This window comes from Monodelphis domestica, chromosome 8 (assembly GCF_027887165.1).
Source record: "Monodelphis domestica isolate mMonDom1 chromosome 8, mMonDom1.pri, whole genome shotgun sequence".
Taxonomy (NCBI): Eukaryota; Metazoa; Chordata; class Mammalia; order Didelphimorphia; family Didelphidae; genus Monodelphis; species Monodelphis domestica.
Genome location: NC_077234.1, coordinates 188,937,560 through 188,960,860, shown reverse-complemented (window position 1 = coordinate 188,960,860; position 23,301 = coordinate 188,937,560). Strand labels below are relative to the sequence as shown.

The 23,301-nt window shown below is 41.9% G+C and overlaps 1 protein-coding gene across 1 annotated transcript in view; it reads right to left on the bottom strand.

The window, feature by feature from the left end:
• EDAR (ectodysplasin A receptor) overlaps window positions 1–23,301 on the bottom strand; it is a 119,642-nt gene that overhangs the window by 82,317 nt on the left and 14,024 nt on the right. The window lies entirely within an intron of this gene.

Here is a 23,301-nt window from a genome sequence, read left to right as displayed (position 1 = left end):
AACCTGAGACAGATCACTTTCCAATACATTAGAACGAATGAGACGGAGCCATATAGATCTCGTGTCGTGTCATGGTTTCCCTCGGCTGTGAGTGATGCCTTCCAACTCTTAACTTGGATGGATGATAACTGGGATGACGTTAGCATGTTCCTGGACCTCGAGTCATTTATGCAACTGAACTTCCTGAGGAGAAAGATACTACCTCACTGAGGTGACAGCCTTTGATCATGCTCATTGAAATCAGTCATCTCCTGAAGTTTGATGGGCTTGGTTTTGGTTTAAAAGCAGACAATGGCAATGGATTTCCAGGGCTGCAAGTTAAATTGATCACCCTGCTAACAATGTAAAAGATGAAAGGATTTGAGATCTAGGGTTGGATGGGAACTCAGAGGGCACCAAGTGCAACCCACTGATTTTACAGATGAGGAAATTAAGTGACTTGTTTAAGGGGACAAAGGAAATAAGAGGCAGAATTTTAGCCCAGCACTCTGACTTCCAGAGCCACTGTAATTTTCCCTACACCACTTTGCCTCTACTTTCATGGTTTTTGTATTGATAAAATGGACTCACCACTTGCCATTTAGCTTTTTGACAAAAAGTAAAGTAGGGTACTGTTTTTGTTTATTAGCACAATGCTTATGAATTAGTATGCATTAATATGTCTATTAGGTATATCACTAGTATTAGTATGTCCTATTTGTAGGATAATTAGTAAAATTTATAGAGTAAATAGAATTAGATTGGCAAGACACCAATATAAGGTGCCTCATTAAGCCACGAATGTATGAGACTTTGTCTCAAACATGTCCTCTAAGAACACAGACCTGCCCTTGCCCATTATAGCAAGATTATAATGAACTCATAGACTCAATCACAGAGTTGGAAAGAACCTCACAGGTCATCTCTTCTAACCTGAAGTCTGAATTGTCTCAAGAACATCCCCAACAAGGACCCGGAAGTTTTTGTTTAAAGACCTCCAAACTTCATTCCATGCCAGCCCCCTTCTCAAGAAGCTACAATGGCTCCCAATTGCCTCTAGGATAAAATATAAATTCCTCTGTTTGGTATTTAAAGTAAAATCTGGTAATCTTGGTAATCTGGCCCCCCGCCCATCTTTTCAGGCTTATTGTACATCAATCTCCTTCATGTATTCTACATTCCTGGCAAACTGGCTTTCTTGTTCTTCTCCATACATGACATTCCATCTAGTCTCTGACTTTTTGTGGGCTGTCCCCCTGCCAGGAATGTATTCTCTCCTCACCTTTGCTTCATCTAATACCTAGCTCCCCTAAAGGCTCAACTCTAGTGGCGCATCTACACAAGCCCTAGCCTGAACAAACCAGCTGCTAATTCCCTCCCTCCTGGAAATGATGTGGATATATTTGTATTTATTATCTGCTTTCATGTTGTTTTTCCCCAGTAGAATATGAACTTGAGGAGAGGGACTGTCTCTTTTTGTCTTTGAATCCTTAGTGCCTAGTATGTGCCTGGCATATAGCAGGAGCTTAATATATGCTTACCAATGAATGGAAGGATTGTATAAATCTCTTTTTCTATCTCTTTTCTTTCCTTCCTTCCTTCCTTCCTTCCTTCCTTCCTTCCTTCCTTCCTTCCTTCCTTCCTTCCTTCCTTCCTTCCTTCCTTCCTTCCTTCCTTCCTTCCTTCCTTCCTTCCTTCCTTCCTTCCTTCCTTCCTTCCTTCCTTCCTTCCTTCCTTCCTTCCCTCCTCCCTCTGTTCTTTCCTTCCTTCTTCCTTTCTTCTCTCTCTCTCTCTCTCTCTCTCTCTCTCTCTCTCTCTCTCTCTCTCTCACACACACACACACACACACACACACACACACACACACACACACTTATCTTCTATCCATCACACTATCCAAGACAGAAAAGCAATAAAGGCTAGGCAATGGGGGTTAAAGTGACTTGCCCAGGGTCACACAGCTAGGAAGTGTGTACTTTTTTGCCCATTAGCTATTCTCTTTGGGATAAAGTCTAGCTTATCAATGTCTCTCCTCATAGGTCTCTCCCTGACTGGACATCATACTTCAGATAGAAGGTGGTAAATGTGGATTACAACAGGACAACCATGTCCCTTATTTTGGATGCTATGTTTGTAATAATAGAGTTTAAGATTGCCTCAGCTTTTCTGGTTGCTAAGTCAACTTAGACTTGAACTTAGAGTCCACCAAAATCCTCATTATTTTTCACAAAATGTGCAGGACAGTTGAGTGTTGGTGTTTCTTAACCAATGGATCCCTATTAAATTTCATCTTATTGATTTAACCCATGTACTAACCTAGGAAGATCTGATATGATTTTCTCTGATAAAGTCTTAAAAACTTCATCAGTCTCAGAATTCACACTTTGCAGCTACAATTGATCCTTTGGCCCTTTACTCTGATTGGATGGCTTCTCTCAGAATCTCCATTAAAAAAAGGATGCTCAGGTTAATTTTTTTAAAATCAGTTTGCACTCTAGACTTCTCTACTTTCTTCTCCCCATCCACTCCAGTTCCCTTTTATGAGTCGAGTTCCCCCACTAGAATTTAAATCTCTGGAGGGTAGGGGGCTGCCTTTCTTTGGGCTTACATATGACTTCCTAGTAAATGCCTGTTGAGTGACTGTTCTTAATATTATTGTCTTCCAGTGATTAGCTCTTCTTTTTCATTTCAAGTGAAATTTGAAAAGTATACATCAATACCTCCATTCAAACTACAGATAAAATGTCTAACAGAACAGGGCCCTGGGACTTTGTGCTCTGAGATCCCTCCAAATGGACAAAATTAACATCCTATTAATCATCAAAGGGCAGCTAGGTGACACAATGGCTAGAGTGCCTGGCCCCGAGTCAAGAAGTTTCATCTTGCTGAGTTCAAATCTGGCCTCAGACACAGCTGTGTAATCCTGGGCACATCATTTAACCCCATTTACCTCAGTTTTCTCATTTGTCAAATGATCTGGAGAAGGAAATGGCGAACCAGTCCAGTGTCTTTGCCAAGAAAACCAACCCCACATGGGGCCACAAAGAGTCGGACGATATTGAAACAACTGAACAACAACTCTAGATCTCTGCTTGTGTATCTAAAGCACAACCTGTTCTGTTTGACCACGAGGTCAAAAATTGGATAGAGTGCTGGATGTGGAGTTAGTGAAGACTTGAGATCAAATTCTGCCTCAGATTTGTATTAGCTGGGTGATCCTGGGAAAGTCACTTAACTAGCTCAGTTTTCTCATCAGTAAAATGGGGATAGCAATAGCACCCACCCACCTCCAAAGTTTGTTGTGAGGATAAAGTAAGATATTACATATATATGCATATATATAATTTCTTAAAGCTGCTATATAAGTACAATACTTTTAGCTATTAGATTGATAGCCTTGTCAATAAGAAAATGGAATTAGGCTGTTGAAAGTAGTTTCTGATGAATCCAAGCTTTTCTTGGAGTGGTCATTACTTCCTTTTCTAAATATTCACGAAGGACTCTTATCTTGGCTTGCAGATTTCAGTTAATTCTAGTATATATCACTGAATATAAACCATTAAAAGGGGCCTAAACTTGTCTTGGACCCAACTCCACTTTTCCATAGGGAATCATCTGAGTTCCAAATCAATGGCCCTTGCTTTTGTTGGAGTGGTTGGTTTCATGCCAGCCATTCTTGCTAATATGTAAAGTCCAAGACCAATGGGTACAGAGTTAAAGGGGCTCCGCCTCTGAGAGAGGAGACAGGAGCTGGGACTCAGGCACGTAGTATAGACTGGAGAGAGTAAAATAGATTTCGATTATTTCAGTGATGACGCTTTGAGCCCTTAAAGGGCTTCAAGTCATCTTGCCCAAAGATCAGTTTGGAAAAAATTCCAAGACATCATAAAAATAAGGGGGAGAAGAAAGGGAGAAGAGTCCAATTCTCTTTACTAAACATTTTCTCTAATACGTCAGAGATTCTTGCATTTTTGGAGCATGTTGCTGACAAGATCAAGAACCTAGGAGGACTATGTGTGGATTTGTAACTCTTGGAGGAAAACAGAAAAAGAAGCAGAAAAACCAGAGGCTGGAATTTTCTTTGATTTTAATAATTCACCTTCCCCTGAAGCTGCAGTGAATCTGTTGTAGAAAAGATGATTTGGGGGTTTGTGAAAAAAAAAAGAGAGAGAACAGAAAAATGAAGGTATGCTGCTCCCTAAGGCTTTAAAGTTAGTGTTTATGGGTCTTCTAACTTCTCTTTTAATCCTTGCACTCCCACCCCCCACCATTTTTTATGACCAAATTGGTTTACTACAATCCTGACTGAAGTAAGCAGTTTCCTCATTTTTCTGCCAAAACGAAGTGGCTATAAAACTTGAAACGATTTCGATGCTGTCACTGCAAGAAAAATTGCATCTTTGTAGGAAAATTAAATGTGAGTTTGAACCTTTAATTGCTTTAATCTTATTCCATAGGCCAACTTCTTCCTCTCCCTTCCCCTTCCCCTCAGCTCCCTCCCCACAAAGCTTCAGATAGCAGGATCTAGGACATAAAAACTAGGTATATATTTCTGTTTGAAGGTATGATACCTGTGTTAGGAAAAACCCAAACCGTGGTTTTCAATTCAAATCAACCCCAAACCCACCAAGATATAGTTTCTCTTTATGGAACAATGGTAGTGAGTGCAAGGACTTTACAAAGACAAAAGCTGGAATAGTCTTGAGATTAGAAGGTCTAAGAGCTGTCAGATCCAGCTTTGTAGAAACATGGCCTATCATTCCAGTAGCCACATTAATAGGAAATAGCTTATGCACACAAGAAGAACAAAGTCTACAGATTCTTTTTACACACAAGTCAAGAGATCCTTTAAGAAATGTGTTTGTGGAAAAAGATATAACACCTGCCATTTAAAAAATATTTTTCTCTCCCCATCCCATTTGTATAAGTATAGTCATTTTGAGAAACTGAATAAAAGAGACAATAGAATTTGAAAAAAAAGAAAAAAAAAGGCTTTTCTTTAGATATAACTAGCAGGCAGGCCAACTTCATGTGTTATTATATAGACTATGCTACAGCCTCCTTTCCTTTGAAAAGCATTTCTGAAAAATGAATCCTTTGATTAATTACACCCTTTGGTCTTTAATTGCTTAATTTTCCCTGTGGCCCTGTAAATGTGTGTGCTCTCTCGTCTTTCTGTTTCTCCTTTCTTCCCCTTTTTGCTTCCCCCCTCTCTCTGTCTGTCTCTGTTGTGCTCTCTCTCTCTCTCTCTCTCTCTCTCTCTCTCTCTCTCTCTCTCTCTCTCTCTCTCTCTCTCCTTCTCTCCCTCTCCCTTTCTCTCTCTCTCCCTTCCCTCTCTTTTTCTTTCTCCCTTTCTCTCTCTCTCTCTCTGCCTCTCTCTGTCTCTCTGTCTCTCTCTCTCTTTCTCTCTCTCTCTGCCTCTCTCTGTCTCTCTGTCTCTCTCCCTCTCTCTTTCTCCTCTCTCTGTCTCTCTGTCTTTGTCTCTCTGTCTCTGTCTCTCTGTCTGTCTCTGTCTCTGTCTCTGTCTCTCTCTTTCTCTCTCTCCTCTTTCTCTTTCTGTCCTCTTTCTCTCGGTCTCTGTCTGTCTCTCTGTCTGTTTGTGTCTGTGTGAATGTGTCTGTCTCTCCCCTTCTACATTTGTCTCTCTGTCTCTGTCTCTCTCCTTTCTTACAATTAAGATCTGCCAGTTATTAAAGGCTAGCATCATTGTTCAGGAAAAGGGGGAAAAGGTTGGGAGGTGTACTTTTCTTTGGCTGTTAAGCTAAGATGACCTCAATAAATTTTTGGTTTAGAATCTTGGTGAAAAGGTGAAGGAGATACTTGGTGGGGAGGTGGTGGAACCCATCCAATACAATCACACTGGATATATTGTGGATCAGTCAGTACCTATTTATTGAGTTTCTACTCTGAGCTCAGCATTGCACCATGCTGTCTGCCTGTGGCTACTTCCTAGCAGTCAGTACAGCCTACAGATAAAGACTGGGAAGTGTAAGCATCCGGCTGGCCTGAAATTCTTGGCACTCTCATATTTTCTTCTGTGGCAATATAATGGGACTAGGTGTATTGTTCGTGAATAGAGATCTGTGTTTTTATCGTGCCTACCGATAATGGGTACTGTGTTTTCTTTTCTAGCTACGGGGGAAAGGCTTACATTTTCTACCATACTGTTTTGCAGAGAAAGTCTTGTTCCCTTTGGTCCCTCTGGGTTGCCCTCTGCTGAATGCTTGATCCTCGGCCAGGTTAGCTTTGACATCTCATTTCTATGAGCAGCAGCAGCAGCTAGGCTCTTTGGCAGCCCTTCTTTATCTATCTGCTAGTGAGTTGTAACCGAGCATCTTTTGTACCGAGGACCAGCCAGGAGGGAATTGTTTCCCTTGGTTTTAAGTATCCGAGAAGAAAACTTATATGACCCAAAGTATTATGAGTTCTCTCTTTCCCTCTGCCTCTCCTGCCTCCCCTCCCAGCTTTGTGATTCTTGGTTTGTTTTCCCCTCTGACTTTAAATATACTCCTCTATCCTTCATCTTTAAGGGCTTACTTGGCATTACAGGATTCCCCAGCACCTCCAGGGCTCCCTGCACCCCTTTCTGCTGTAGTAATTTCTATGACTTATGGATTTGATAGTTAAAGAATGGCTGTTCTGTTGAGGAAAGAATGAGGAGCCACTCCTTGAATTATGCTTCTGTTTAGTGTCTTATTGCTCAGGGTAATTGCTTAATTAAGCAAGAGTTACTACCTAGACTAATTAGACAGTTATATATTTAGTGCTGAGCACCATGCTAGGTGCTGAGGAGGGGGTGCCAGCATATTTCATTGGAGATGCTTAGTGAAGGCTTGCTATGACTGAATGTATGTAATCCCTTCTCACCTTGGCAGGAATTAAGCTAGACAGGAAGGAGAGGACCTGTGTGAGGTCCCAGATATTCCCAGAACACTAAGAACGGTGTCATGCACATAAATAGTACTGAATAAATATTTGATGAATGAATAGCAGACTGGAGGAATGACTCATATACAGCTGGAACTGGAAGAGACTTTAGAGACTGCCTAATCCAATTTCTTCATTTTATACATGGGAATATTCTAAGACATAGTGAGGTTAAGAGGCATGTTGGATTCCAGTTTTGGTTCTGCCACTTACTCCCCATGCCACCCTGGGATGCTAAGTCACTCTCGCTGTTTCCATTTTCTCATCTAGAAAATGGGCAAAACAATTCACGAGGCTACTGCAAGTATCACATGGAACAGAAGTTGTCTACGGGAAAGCCAGGACTAGAATCCAGCCTTCTTGATCCCCAGATTTCTCATGCTCTCGACACCAGGTGCCCACAATCTTCTCTACCATTTCAGGGAAGGGGACATAGCTCTTGGATCCGTATAGCTTGGATGTAGCTTTTGGGACAGTCTTCTTGGATGGAAGAAATTTAAATTTGCTCGTTAGAGACATGCTGTAAATAGACAATAACAATGCACTATGATGGGGTGGAAAGAGCTCTGGATTTGCAGTCAGAGGACCCAGGTTCAAGTTCTGACTGTCCTACATACCAGCCATGTGATCTTGAACAATCAATTAGTCAGTCAGTGAGTAAGCATTTATTCTATGTCTAGTACATGTCCCAAAGACAGAAATGTGGCAGTTCCTGCCCTCAAGGGGTTAACATTCTACTGGGAGGTAGAACAATATGTTCACAGATATAAAAATGTGGGAAAAATATAAATAAAAGTGATTTTAGGAATTACTGATATTGGGGAAAGGGATGAAGAAAGGCTTCTGGTAGGAAATAGTCCTTGAGCTACACTTCTAAGTCATTTGACCTTTCTGAGTCTTGGTTTCCTCATCTGTTACATGAATGAGTCTCCTTCCAGCTCTAACTATATGAACCTGTGCCTCAGTTTCCTTATGGAAAATGAGCCAGAGAAGGAAATGGTAAACCACTCCAGTGTCTTTGCCAAGAAAACCTCAAATGAGGTCACGAAGAGTTGGATCCTGGTGAAGAACAAAAAAATGGTCTTGTATGGGCAAAGGCACACAGACAGGTCTGGCTGAGTGGCTTCAGTAGGAACACAGTTGCAGTGGGTTCCATGATCTTGGCGGTTGTTCCCTCAGATACCCACTTGATCTTCTCTTTTAAAGATGGAACTGAGAACAGGGTTGGGCCAAAGATACACAAGAAAGGAAATGAATCTATCTCTGGTGCAGTCACAAAGCAAGTGGGACCAAGCCAACTGTTGTTAGTTCCGAATCTCCCTCCCCCATGGCCAGCCCCTTTATGGTTAAATGGCTGATATGGAACTTAATGAATTATTGAATTCAGGAAATAAAGTGACTTGCTTTATTGAGTAAATCAAGAACATATTGGCTGAGATGCATTAGCTAAGAATCAGCACCTTCATTCAGGAGGTCAAACATTAGGTGTAAAAGCCTACAGCTAGGTGTAGATGGCCAAATCTAGAGTCAGAAAGTCTCATCTTCCTGAGTTCAGATTTGGCCATCTACACCTAGCTGTATAATCCTGTCTGCCTCAGTTTCCTCATCTATAAAATGAGCTGGAGAAGGAAATGGCAAACCATTACGAGATCTCTGCCAAGAAATCCTCGAGTGGGATCAGAAAGAGTTAGACACACCTGAACAACAACAAAAGGGGCTTGAGCCTCAGTTTCTTCACTTGTAAAGTCGGGATAATAATAGCACCTATCTCAAGGCTGAGGTAATGTAGGTAGAGTGCTTGGCAAACCTTAAAGTGAGCTATTATTATCATCCTCCTCACATTCCTTTGCCAGGAGTGTCCTGGGGGATCCAGGAGAGAGAAGCTGACATAAAGAGAGAGCTTGGGCTTCACTACAGGAACTGACTTCGAAATGAGCTCAAGCCTCAGGCCAAGTGTGATTCATGCTGGTGACTCTTCCTCTCTGCTGTGCCCCCTACCTGCTTCCTGCCCTGTCTCCACCCTGGCTTTCCTCCAGTTTGCTTGCTAGCTTGGCACCATCCCTTGCCTTCTTCCCTCGGTCCTTAGGATTAAATTGAATTGTCAGAGCCGGGCATGGCCCAGAGCCACAACCTTCAGCAGTTAAGTCTTGAACAATTCTTCCATAGATCACATCTTTGCTGTGCATTCATTCAGTATATATTGTTTTTGAGCACCTACTGTGTGCAACACACTACCGTAGGTACCATTGTGGGAGGCAGATACCACAGTGAATAAGCTACAGTCTATAATAGTGCCTCCCTTTGTTCTAAGTGAATGAATCATTTTAAGTTGAACATATCCTTGAAATGATTTGCTGGCAAGGTTGGCTAGCATCTGCTGTTAAGAAAGCAGCCCCTAGAAGCCTCTCTCTGTTCTCTTCTATGACAAAGTATCTGATGGATAGGAGTATAGACAGTTCTCTAGCAACTAGGCAACTTGGGACACTCACAATAGTGAAGAATTCTAAAGGAAAGAAACTGGACCTTTGAGGCTGTTTATTTCCAACTTTTACCTGAATAGGATTCCTTTCTACAACATCCCTGACAAGTGTCAATTAAGATTCTCCTTGAGGACTTTCAGGGGTGGAGAACTCACTCTTTCTCATAGCTCCTTGTCCCACTTTTGGACAGCTCTAATTGGCAGAAAGCTAAAAAACCCTAATATTTAAAATTTTAAAAAAGTTTAAGAGTAAAAAAAAATTCCACTCTATAATGTCTACCCATTCTTTCTACTTCTGATAGATAGGGATAAAAACAGCTCTGTAGCAACTAGACCACTTGGGGCCCAAGCAGAATCAGTTTAATTTTCCTAAACGACAATCCACCAAATACATTAAGACTTAACCACATTTCCCCTAAGTCTTGTCTTTTCACAGTCTTCTCTTTCTCGCTTCCTTTGACCCTTTTGTCAGGATCCCGAATCCTCTGACCATTCTGGTCTCCCTCTCCTGGATGTAGTCCAGATCGAAAGATGTTCTTGCTGCAATGTGGCGTCCAGAATTGTGCTCACACCAGTTTATGAGTAAATTCTTCAGAGATTCTGGACTTCAGCTCTCTATCTTGGTGTAGGGAAGCAAGGCAAATCTACTTTGCTGATTAATAAAGGTCCAGTTGTTGGGAGTTACTGCTCATAGAATCAACGTTTGTAAATCATGTGGAGGGGCCCACTGTCTACCGAGTTTTTGGTTTTAGGATGGTTTATTTTTCATTTCGGTAACTTGGGTTTGAACCATGGCAGTGAACAGCTCTGTTCATTTTCTGTTTTGGTTTTGTCTAGAGGTCGGCCTGGTTCCAGTCACAGGAGATCCTAAGAGAACTTGGAACATCACTATTTTCTCACCTCTGCCTGCCAACCAGCTGACAATTTGCTTATTGTACTAAAAAGAAGAATTTTCTTTCTTGGTATAGCTATGATTCAAAGACCAATGGAGACAAATCACAATGTGGGGCCGGGTGGCTACTCACAGAATGGTTTTCTTCCTAGTTCCATGTTCCCTTCAAAAAATGGACATCATCTGGAAGGAGCATCCCACTCTCTTCAACTCCACCTTAGAAACCTTATCATAATCAGAATTCCAGGAAGGCTGGATTCTTTCTACCATGCCCTTGGCCTCTGGCTTTAGGAGGACCTTAATTAAAGTGCTTAAGTCAGCTCCATATTTTTTTTCTTTTTTCCATCGTTAAGTCCAGGATCAAGTAAACTCACACATACTTAGAAGAAAAAGCCACCACCAGGCCAAGGAGAGCTAGGAAGTGTCCTATCTGTAGTTGAAGGTAAAGGGTACCATATTGGCTTTCTAGGCTTACGAGGGTGACGAGGGAGTTGAGGTAGGGTTAGAAACCACTCTGGTTTCCTTTGACGAATGAAGTTCTTCTACTACTACTTCTCCTCCATGGTCTGAGGAAAGTGGGAGTCAGGCATTTCTTTTTTCCTGAAGGGTATTGTGGCTCCCAAATCTACAATGAGGATGGGAGGCAGGTGAGGTGATGAGAGTAACCCTGAATCTTTAAACCTTCACACTGGGATAAGCTAGGTGCTTGGGCTCAGGGGAGATGACAGGGCAAGGATGAGAGTATGAGGGGGTCAACACTGGCTCAACAGACATTTATCCATCCTCTCTCCCTACCACCAACCTATCCCCCAAAGGCTAGAAGCTCAGACAGGGGGAGAAAGAGCATGGAACTGTCCTGAGGATGTTAATCTATCTCACCAGTCTCACATCACCATCCCTAAATGGATAATTCAAATTTATCAAGTGCAATCAGAAGGCCTTGCCTTCTCTCTTCTAACTTCCCTGTTTCTGTTGAAGGTACCACCTTCCTATCAGTTGCCAAGTCAACCTCAACTCTTCTTCTTCCTAACCCTACATATCAAATCAGTTGCCAAATCTTACACATTTTACCTCGACAGTATCTTACATCTAATTCTTTTAACTCAATGGCTATCATTCCTCTAGTATAGATAACGGAACTCTTGGCTTCCAGTGTCTCTCTGTCTCTCTCCTTTCCAAATCCTTCTTCATCCCTTGACCCAGATACTTTCCCTAAAGCAATAGTAGGACCACCTCACCCCATTTCTCTGTAATGTTCAATGGCTTTCTATTACCTCTAGGAGAAAATGCAATGGACTCAGTTTGGCATTTAAAAACATCCTCAATCTATTTCTAGTCTAACTTGGCAATAATTTACCATTATTGCCCTGTGTGAATTCCATATTCCAGCCTACTTGCTATTCTCTGAACTTTCCATTTGATCTCCAGCCTCAAAGACATTGCAAAGGCCCCAGGACCCGCAATCCATGGACACGCCTCACTTCAATCTCCTACAATTCTGAGCTCCCATCAAGGCTTGATCAATATGCCACCTCTGACATTCAGAAGCCTCTCCCTAGTTGTTAGTGTTGTCTCGTTCTCTCTATAAATACACCCCTATAGACTTACCTGTTTGCATGTTTTATTTCCCTGGTAGACCATAAGCTTTTTTCTTCTTTTTCTTTTTTGAACACTTATCTGCTGTCATAGAATCAATACTGTATATTGGTTCCAAGCAGAAGAGTGGTAAGGGCTAGGCAATGGGAATTAGATGATTTACCCAGGGTCACACAGCTAGGAAGTGTCTGAGGCTAGATTTGAACCCAGGACATTCTTGGCCTGGCTCTCAATTCATTGAGCTACCTAGCTGCCTGTCCCTAACCATACACTTCTTGAGGGTAGCACTTGTTTTTAATTTTGTCTTAGTAGGTGTCTGAGAGTGAGGAATCTGGGTCAGAGCTGGGGGCCGAGACCCAGCTGGGTAGCAGGGCTGCGGGGTTTGGATGGGAGCCTGGAGGATAAAGATCCTAAACAAAAGAGAACTTAGAAAGATCCTAGGCACAGAAAGGACTTGCTTCAGCAGAGGAGAGGAGGAGGTGGTGGAGAATATAAACGGATACCCAAGATCACTTCAAAGATGAGAAAGGGTGGTATGTGTGGAGAGAGAAAGGAAAGCGACAATCATCATTTGAGGGCGACGTGAGAGCGCCTGCTCTTCTCCCCAACACGGTGGAGTTGGATCCTTTTAAAATGGACACCACAGAAAGAAATAGATGCCCAAAGGAAGGCAGCCAGTGGCATGGAGGCTCATGGTTGAGAGCATCGATTGACGCTTACAAGAGGAAGACTCTAAGATGCCTAATCATGATTGCTGCCCGTGTTGCCCAGTTAATCCATCTCAAAGGTGAGCTCCCCAGTGGTTGGAGTACACAGTCACAGCTTCCTAGGATTTGGGGCTAGAAGGAGCACTATAATATTAATTAATAATAGGTAATATTTATAGAGTACTTTGAGGTTTGTTAAGCACGTTACACATGTTATCTCATTTAATCCTCATAACAACGTTGGACGTAAGGGCTATCTATGATTATTCTCATTTTATAGATGAAGAAAATGAAGACATCAGAGGTTATGTGACTCGGCCAAGGGTAGAAAATGTCTGAGGCTGCATCTGAAATCTGTTCTTCCTGACTCTAGACCACTATCTACTGGGCCACCTAGCTGCCTCTGTTCAAGCTCCCAGTGTCCCCAAGAAACCATTCTTTGAGACTTAGAATGGCTGGGGTCTGGGGCACATCAGCAGGGTGCAGAGATGCTACTAAGGAGCAAGCAGATGGCATACACTGTCTGAGTTCAAAGGCAGATGAGGCAAAAGGCTCGTGGCGCCCAGTTGCATTTCTGGGCCACTCTGGAAGCACGATGTTATTAGGGGGCCACATTTCCCATTAAATCTAATTATATACAGAAGAACTAATTAAAAATCACAGAAAGATTGGAGTTGGCTGTGGTGGTGAGCCTGGTATGCCTTATAAGATTTTTTTTTCTTTTTAAGATTCAACTTCACATTCATTTTCTAAAGAGCAGAGCTCCAAGGAATCTTAATGTTTACAGAACACAAATGTGATATTAATAAACATGGAGGTTGAGAGTCATAAGACGGGGCACATTTTACAGTGATTAAAATATTAATTTGTACAATTAAAATCAAATAAGTAGCTTTGGTCAGACCTGGGGAGGTGAAGGTTGGTCAGAGGAGAAGCATTGGGGATAAACGGTAATCAGAAACGATGCTACCTAACTCCAGGGCCAGGGCAAGATGGATCTAGTATATTAGAAAAGCCATAAAAAAAAGAATGATGACAATCGGTTCTGGAAGCAGGAAAGCATCAATGAATTTGTCAGCACAGCTGCAGATCTGCTTAAATGAACCCAACTGGAGAAATAATCCACAAATGGGGCGGAGGGAAGCAGATTATGTAAACCTGAACAGATACAATTTGAACGGCGTCCAAAACGACCCTATTAAGCTGCAAGCCTGTTCACTAGGGGCGCATAAGGAAAAGAAATTCCATTTGAAATGAAGGGCTCAAGTGTCTACTTTGTAAGCTGAGTAGATGCAGCTTCAGAGATGTTCGGGGCAATAGGAAAGGCTATTCAGCTGGAGCTCCCAGAGGCTGGGCTGGCTGGCGGTGCCAAGGTTCTTTGATAGAATTATAAAGCTGTACATCACCAAGGAGTATTGGGACTCTGCAATTATAAGAGGGAAAAGAATCCAAACATCCATAAATCAAGGCCAGCAACAGATTAAGGACTGAGCCCGGCAAGACTCCACCGGTCTACTATGTAGACAATTAGCCCATCCACAAGATTTAAAGGAGTTGGTTCTGTGAGCAATAACCCACAACTGGGTGTGTCTTTATTAACCGACAAAGCAGACTCTGTTTGCTCTAATATGAATGAATAACTCCAACATAAAATACAAAGCTCTGGAACTGGGCAGGCTTCAGTTGGGCCAGGCACTCCTGGATGAGCTTAGAAGAATGGTTATTATTGTAACTTAATATTATATTATATAGAATAATATTTATAATATTACATCAAAGATCTCTGATTTCAACAACGTGGGAATTGGCTGTTTTGAGGCTTAATCCGAGGAGGTAGGGGCAGCAAGGTGGTATAGTGGCTAATCTTAAGTCAGGAAGACCTCAGCTCGAATTTAGCCTCAAACACTTATTAGTTGTATGACCAAAGACAAGACATTTAACCTCTGTTTGTCTCCATTTCCTCAACTTTAAAATGGGGGGGAGGGAGGGAGAGAATAATAGCATTTGCCTTCAAGGGTTGTTATTAGGATTAAAATAAATAATATATGTAAAGTGCTTTAAACAGTGTCTGGTACATTAATAGGCACTTTTTAATAATAGCTAATAATAACCGATGCTTTTATAGTACTTGGGATAACTAGCTGGGGTTCAGTGGATAGAGTGTTGAGCCTGGAGTCAGGAAGACTCATCTTTCTGAGTTCAAATCTGACCCTAGACACATGCTATCTGTATGACCCTGAGCAAGTCAATTAACCCTATTTGCTTCAGTTTCCCAATCTGTAAAATGAGTTAGAGAAGGAAATGGCAAACGACTGTCGTATCTTTGCCAAAAAAACCTCAAATTGGGTCACAAAGAGTCAGAAAAGGCTGAAAATGACTGATAAAACACTTATGCATTCAGTGTTGTGCTAAGTGCTTTATAATTATTAACTCATTTGATCCTTATAACATCCCTAAGAGGTAGGTGCTATTATTAATAGAAGTTAAGTGACTTGCTCAGGTAACACAGTTAGCAAGAGATAGGAGACAGTCCATGCAGAAGTTATTCCTTTCAGTAGCATCAAGCAGACTTTCTTAGAGGCCAGTGTCTTATCAAGATATTATTACTCCCCTAACATCTTAAAAAAGCACATAATAAATGTTTACTGTATTAATGTTGATATATTCGCCATCTCAGGGGTATCTTTCTGCATGGGTGAGATGCTCTTCTAGGGTGGGACAAGAAAGAGTTTCAGCACAGAAATCCTCTGAACTAGATTGGTCTTCTCTCAATGACAGTCATTTTTTGCTCTATTTCTACCCAAGCCTCTTTTGTTGCCCAGTTTAATAATAAGCATCCTTACTCTGCAATGAGTCTGCCCATGGTCCAAGCCAGTGGTGGTGAACCTATGGTACAGGTGCCAAAGATGGCAAGCAGAGCACTCTCTGTGGGTATGTAGCTGCCCTCCTCCCCACCTAGTTCATTGCTAGAAAGGCAGAGGGACTCAGGGGGAGTTGCTCCTCTCCCCCTCTCCACCGAGCTTGATGTCATTTTTTAATATCACTTGCCCCTGCCAAGCAGTCCAGTGGGAACACACAGGGGGTGAGGTAGGAGGTTCACAGGTGGCAGAGCTGGAGGGGAGCAGAGTGCTTGGGTCACTCACCTCCCCCTTTCTACACTCACTAAGGACATTCCTCACTTAACCTGCCCAGCAGCCCAATGGGAGCCCTTTTCTCCTCCCCTGTGTGAGATAAGGGAGGGGGTTCAGGGCTCACCTGGCACTTGATGTGGGGGTGAGCATGGCACTCAGTCTGGGAGTTGGGGTGGGGGTCGGATCTGGCATTCTGTCTCTAAAATGTTCACTGTCACTGGTCCAAGCAATGGTCTAAAAAATCTGATTACAGTCCCCTATGTTCCCAGTCACTCTTCTTTCCAGAATCACCCTTCACTTCCATGTCTTCCAACTTTAACTGGGCATATCTTTTATGTGGCAAACTCCAGTTCACTTTCAAGGAAACATCACCTGTTGAAAAGGAAGGTGGAAGCCCTTTTTAAGAGATGATCTATGAGCTTGACATGTCAAGGGAGGAAATTTCTTGTCCTAGGATTCAAAACTTGATGCATGGGCTGCAGGGAAAAGCATCCAGGGAGGGTGTAAGTTCCTTGGATTATGGACTATTGGCTCATGTGGTCTATTTGTGCCTGACCTACTTGTGTCAGTCTGATCTGCCACAGTTGGTCACACAGTACATTAACTCTGACATCATGGTGTCATTTTTGTCTTCTTTGAGTACAAAGGATAAAAACCACTGATCAAATTCCTTGGCACAATGAAGATGAAAGAATACCAATTTAGGTGAAAATAATAGAAAGGGGAAAAAACTTTGAAAGAATTCAGAATTCTGATCAGTGTACTGACCAATTGTGATTTTAACTAGGACAATACTGGGCATAGAGTAGCTAAATCTTGTGGTTTCAAATTCCTCAAACACTTGGATCTGTCCCTTTGTCTCATGTGCTTGGCCACCACCATAACTCAGACACTCATCACTACCCATCTGAATAATAATAATTTCCTAACTAGATTCCTAGTTTCTAGTTTATCCTTCCTCCAATCTGTCCTCCTCTTACCTGATAAAAAAACATTTCAGAGACCCAGATTTGATCGCTGTACAAGCTATGCAAATTCCACAAAATACAAATTAAACTTGTCTTTCCATTTAATTTCTAAAATGATGACTAGTTGCATTTTGGTGGCGTAACACAAATTTTTAGTAGCTTCCTATTTTTCCAAGATAATATATTTATAACTATACATATATATATAAATATAATATCTCATCCTAGTATTAAAAGCTTCTATAATTCACCTCACTCTGAAGGCAACATGGTATGATGTGTAGAGAAATTATTTTCTATGTCAAAAAGAGGGGATTCATGGTTAGCCTCAGACACAAATTGGCTGTATTACCCTAGGAACCTCATTCCTTGGCCATCTCTTTAAGACTAAGTTATATAGTAGGGGTTGATCTGCTGTAGTAAAAGTAGTTACCTTTTTTGTTTTTAAGTTATTTCAGTTGTTTCTGACTCTTTTCCTTGACAAAGACCCTGGAGTGGTTTGCATTCCTCTCCCAGCTCATTTTAGAGATGAGAAAAATTGAGACAAATGGGGTTAAGCAACTTGCCCATGGTCACATAGCTATTAAGCATGTGAATCCAGATTTGAACTCAGGTCTTCCTGATTCCAGACCTGACACTAATGAAATGACAGTTCTAGTTAAAAAAAAAAGGGGAAAATGGTGTCTCCCTCTATCTTTTCAGATATTTCATTTTACTTTCCATATCATGTTATATGTTCTAGTCAAAGTGGCTGACCTATTTCCCAGTCTTGGCATCCATTTCTTGCCCCAATATTTTTAAACAGGCTCTTCTCTATGTCTGGAATAGATGCCAAAGACTCTGGTTTCCTTCAGGTGCCACAGACTATACAAAGCCTTTCCTGATCTTTCTCCATTCTCTCTGCCCCACCTCGGGTCTTTAACGCTCTTGTCCTTCTCAAATTGCCTTGTATTTACTCATCTGCGTACATGTTGTCCAGAAGAATGTCAGTTTCTTGGGGGACACAGACTGGTTATTTTTTCTTTTTTGAATCATTGTATCCCCCTAACAAAATACTTTGCCCTTATTGTTGTTGAGTCATTTCAGTTGTATCTGACTTTTATTGACCCCATTTGGGAATTTTCTTGGCAAAGATGCTGGAGTGGTTTGCTGTTCCCTCTTCTGATCCAATTTACAGATAAAGAAACAGAGGCAAACGGTTAACTGACTTGCCCAGGGTCACATTGCTAGTAAATGTCTGTAGCTGGATTTGAACTCAAGAAGGTGAGTCTTCCTCATCCCAGGCCTAGCACTCTGTCCACTGGGCCACTTAGCTGCCCTGTAGTATCTTGCTCATAGTAGATCTTTAATAAATGTCAATTGAATTAAACTGTAAATGCTCATAAATACCTATTGATCCATGGATATCTAAGCATTTTTCATTTTGAATGCAGTTTCCCTTCTCTACCCAATTTAAAGTTTAATATCATCTAGCATAATTGGCTCTAGTATTGATTATGATTTTATAATAATCAGAGTGAAGGTCTAAGGTCTCTGGAAGAATTGCTCATAGATATTATATACATAACACTATATATCCTCTCTTAAGATGTATTTACATAACATGATCCTATCTGATTCTTTTTTTTTCATCCATATCTTCTGCCTTAGAATCAATACCAAGTATTGGTTCCAAGACAAAAGAGTAGTAATGACTGGCCAATTGGGGTTAAGTGACTTGCCAAGGATCACACAGTTAGGAAATGTCTCAGGCCAACGTTGACCCTAGGACCTCCCATCTCCCGGCCTGCCTCTCTATCCACTGAGCCACTTAGCTGCCCTGATCCCACCTGATTCTCACAGTACCAGCAAGCAGACACAATGATTATTCCCATTTGACAGCGGAAGAAATTAAGGCTTGGGAAGGCTAGTTGATTCCCATAATGTCAAGCAGAGGTTGGATTGGAGTCCTGGTCTTTTCACACGGTCCTTCAAGCAAATATGGCCTCATTAGCTATTTATTGCCCTTTTGGGAAGACTGAGAGAGCGAGAGTGAGAGCAACAGAGATAGAGAGAAACAGAGACAGAGAGACAGAGAGAAACAGAGAGACAGAGAGAGGCAGAGAGAGAGAAAGAGAGAGACAGAGAGAGAGACAGACAGAGACAGAGAGAGAGAGACAGAGACAGAGAGAGGCAGAGAGAGAGAAAGAGAGAGACAGAGACAGAGACAGAGAGAGACAGACAGAGAGGCAGAGAGACAGAGACTGAGAGAGAAACAGAGAGACAGACAGACAGAGACAGAGAGAGAGAGAGAAACAGAGAGACAGAGAGAGGCAGAGAGAGAGAAAGAGAGGGACAGAGAGAGACAGAGAGGCAGAGAGAGAGAGAGAAAGAGAGACAGAGACAGAGAGACAGACAGAGACAGAGAGAGAGACAGACAGAGACAGAGAGAGACAGAGACAGAGAGAGACAGACAGAGACAGAGAGACAGAGACAGAGAGAGACAGAGACAGAGACACACAGAGACAGAGAGAGAGACAGAGACAGAGAGAGGCAGAGAGAGAGAAAGAGAGAGACAGAGACAGAGAGAGACAGAGACAGAGAGAGACAGACAGAGAGGCAGAGAGACAGAGACCGAGAGAGAAACAGAGAGACAGACAGACAGAGACAGAGAGAGAGAGAGAAACAGAGAGACAGAGAGAGGCAGAGAGAGAGAAAGAGAGGGACAGAGAGAGACAGAGAGGCAGAGAGAGAGAGAGAAAGAGAGACAGAGACAGAGAGACAGACAAAGACAGAGAGAGAGACAGACAGAGACAGAGAGAGACAGAGACAGAGAGAGACAGACAGAGACAGAGAGAGAGAGAGAGACAGAGACAGAGACAGAGAGAGAGACAGAGACAGAGACACAGAGACAGAGACAGAGAGAGAGACAGAGACAGAGCGAGCCCTAACTCTGGACAGGAATACGAGCCCATGAATGAGGGGACTCAGCCGCTGGGCAGTGTTCCATGCTCATTTAGGCTCTGGCCTTTGGGTTCCTGAAGACATCATTCTGTCTTCCCTACTGGGAAGCAGCCTGCCTGCCTCTAAGCAGCTGGCTCGAGGCCACCGGTCTATTTCACCCAGGCACCTGACCACCCTCAAAATGGGGAAGAACTTTCACTCCCTGGTCCTGGACCTTGTTCAGACCTGGCAAAAGCCCTGTGTCTCTGCCAAGGGAGATGAATATTTTATTGAAACAAGAACACTTAGCCTGCATTTGTTAAAGGTGGAAATGTGATATGGCTGTATTTAGCAGTTTCTATTCAGAAGACATCCTGAATGGATTCAGCGGAGATATAATTACATTATAGGTCCTAAGGCCTTCTTACTTCTCCACAAAGAGCCAGGTTACCTGGGCCAATGCCTCTCGGTGACTGACAGTCACTAAATAGCTACATATTTTAGGAGGCTCCATGGAAACAGTTTCTTCCAGGAATGTTTTATGACTATTTTCTCCTCAAAAAAAAAAAAGACAACAGCACAAATATTTTAAAATTCTATTAGCATTTTCCTATGCTGATACAATTGAATAATCCTTCCTTGGCACATTTTATTTTTTATTATGAAAAAGGTAGTTTTAGTCCCATTTTGCACAGAGAGAAACTGAGGTCAAGTGTCCCTGGAAAAGGAAAGTATCTGAACTTATAATGGCTCTCAGACAGGGTGGAGGGACCTTCATAAATCAAGTCCAGAAAATTCCTGCAATTTAGGCCACTGGGAAGAGAATCCAGGGTAACAGACTGTCTCTATGGCAACCGTATTTTCCAAACCAAAAAATCGAGCCTCATGATCTGACAAAGGGCATTCCTTTTACAAAGCCTGATGAAAAAAATAGACTCTCTTGGATTGGCTTTTCTTAAACCTGGGAATTCCTGGGACATATGGTTGCTGCAGCTATAGTTTGCCTCATCCTCTTGCTCCATCTTCGTCCCCAAGAAAGATACAAAAAGATCCTTGGGGCTTTCTTACGAGAGAGGTAGTTTTAATCTCATTTTTAATTTCCAGAGAGAAACTGAGGCAGAGAGTAGGGAACTCTTAATGAGGAAACTCCTTCCATTGTTGCAGACTCATCTGAAACAGGGCTTCGCTATTCTAATCCTCAAGCCATGCTTTATAAACTCCCAACATTTATTAGTAGGTTAAAAAAAAAAGGCATGAAGCAACTATCACCTTAATCGGTCTATTGTAGACTTATGTGAATATGATGAATAATGATGGATAAGATGGCACCAACTGCTAAAAACTCTAATGGCGCTATTTCTTATTTTTATCCATATCAAATATCAGCAGGTCAAGGTCATGGCACACAAGACAGGAGATGATTAATCACCATCCGGCAATTAATGAAGCACATCTGAAATGCTGAAAGAATTCAGAGGAGGGCTAGGGTGATCAGGAGAGCCTTCATGGAGGAAGTGGAATCAGATTCAAGCGTGGAAGGATGGGTAGGATTCTGAGAGGCCATTCCAAGTGTGTGGGGGATGAGAGCAGAAAAGGCAGCGAGGCAGGATGAGAGGATCATCATTTTAAAGTTAGTGGTCACCCAATGCAACCCACTCATTTTATAGATGGAGCCCAGAGCTGAAGTGACTTGCCCAAGGCCACACAAGTAGTAAGCGTCAGTGCTGGCATTTTAATCTACACCTCACATCCAAGTGAATTATTTTTGTTGCTGTTGTTGCAACATACTGTTTTAAATCATAGTCTTAACTAGGAATTCAGTTCCCTGGGGCAAATTCATTTGAACTTTGTGTGTTGATGAGAGGTGGAAGGTGAACCATCTAAGGTCTGTTTGTGGCAAAGCTAAATTGGAGACCAGCTTTACAGGAGTTGAGAAAGTTGAAGAATTGGAAGTTCAGGATGTATAAAGGTTAGGAGTTGGGGCAGAGATGATTTTGCCTGGTGGAGTGGGGGAGGGAGGGATGGGTAATGACAGTGACAAACAGCTAGATAAAGGGTGAAAGCTTGCCCCTGTCACTTCCTTGGTCCAACAATCATGGTTCTCAATTATCTTTAGGGTCAAATATAAAGTCTTGGGCTTAGCATGGAAAGTTCTCCAGAACCCAGCTCTATACTACCTTTCTAGGCTTATCGTACATTATTCCTTCCACATTTCCAACAAAATGGATTTCTTATCCTTCTTCACACATCCCTCATTTACATGCTTTTATCCTGGCCAGCTCCTATTTTTGGAATATCCCTTTTCCATTTTGGGCTCTTAGATTCCCTCATCTCCTTCAAGAATCATTTCAAGCACCCCCTTTTTGACAAAGTCTATCCTGATCCCCCAGCTGCTAATGTACCCCCCAGATGTATTTTATACATATAGTCTCTCTTCTAAGTATACTTGTGCATGTAAGAGTTGATTCTATAAATAGAATGCAAGCTTCTTGAGGGCAGGGACTATTTCACTTATATTTTCGAGCCTTAGTGCCTAACACAGTTCCTGGTGCCCAGTAGGAGCTTCATAAGTAATACCAACAACTAGCATTTATATGAAGTTTTTAAGGTCCAGAAAGTGATTTAACATATATTATTTCATTTGGTTGTTTGCTGATTGCTGAGTGAGGGGAGTGGCTGCTGAGAAACGGTGGCAAAGGGAAGGTTCAAAAATGGCAGAGAAGAAAAAGTGTTATACCAAATTCTTTTTCCAGTTCTATGAGTCAGGGTGTGAGAGAAAGAGCAGCCAGCCTTGGAGAGAGTGCCAAGAGATGTCATGTCTTCAGGAGAAAGCTATGAGTGCCAGATGATGGGAGGAATCTGAGAGGAAGAGCTCTAGGATCATAGATTGAGATCTGAAAGTGATCCTGGAAGTCATCTAACCGAACCTCTCATTTTATAGATGAAGAAACAGAGGCCCAATGAGGAACAATTGCCTTGATAAGGTCTCATGGAGAGCTCAGATTCTCAGGTGAGAAATCCAATGAGATTTCTATGGCACCACAATAAAATAAGATTCTCAGAAGAAATGTGGAAAGTGAGGGCAGATGAGGTTAGTGACAAGGGTTATAGTGCATGGATCCCAAGTGTCCTGTGTGTGTTGTGTGTGTGAGTATTTGGGGGCCCAGATTTAAGATTTTTATTAATGTGGGGAATTTTTGGTGTAGAAACTCCCTTTATAGTTGTAGGTGGGCACATCCTCTGAAACTTCCAATTTTAGAAAACGATCACTATTACCCTTAAAGGACGATTGCCTGGGGCACCTGGCTTGCTCATGGTTATAAAGCTTGTGTGTGTGTGTGTGTGTGTGGATTTGTCAAAGGCAATACTTGAATGCAGGTTTACCAGATTCCATCGCTGGCCATCCATCCATCCATCATTCCACATTACTTTTCACCTTACAAACTATAGGTTCTTAATAAATGTGTTTATTGAATTGCATTGTAGTTTCAATTTGAAACATCAGAACTTCCAGGTAGAAGTGTCTGGTAGGAAATGGAGAACTTGAATTCTTTCTAAAATTCTTTAAAAATAATTAATTTGTTACATTAAAATTCCCAAGTAACTCCTTCCCCTTTATTTCCTCCCTGCACTAGAGGAGGCATCATCTGACAAAAAGACATATATATATATAATATATATAAAATAAATATATATATAA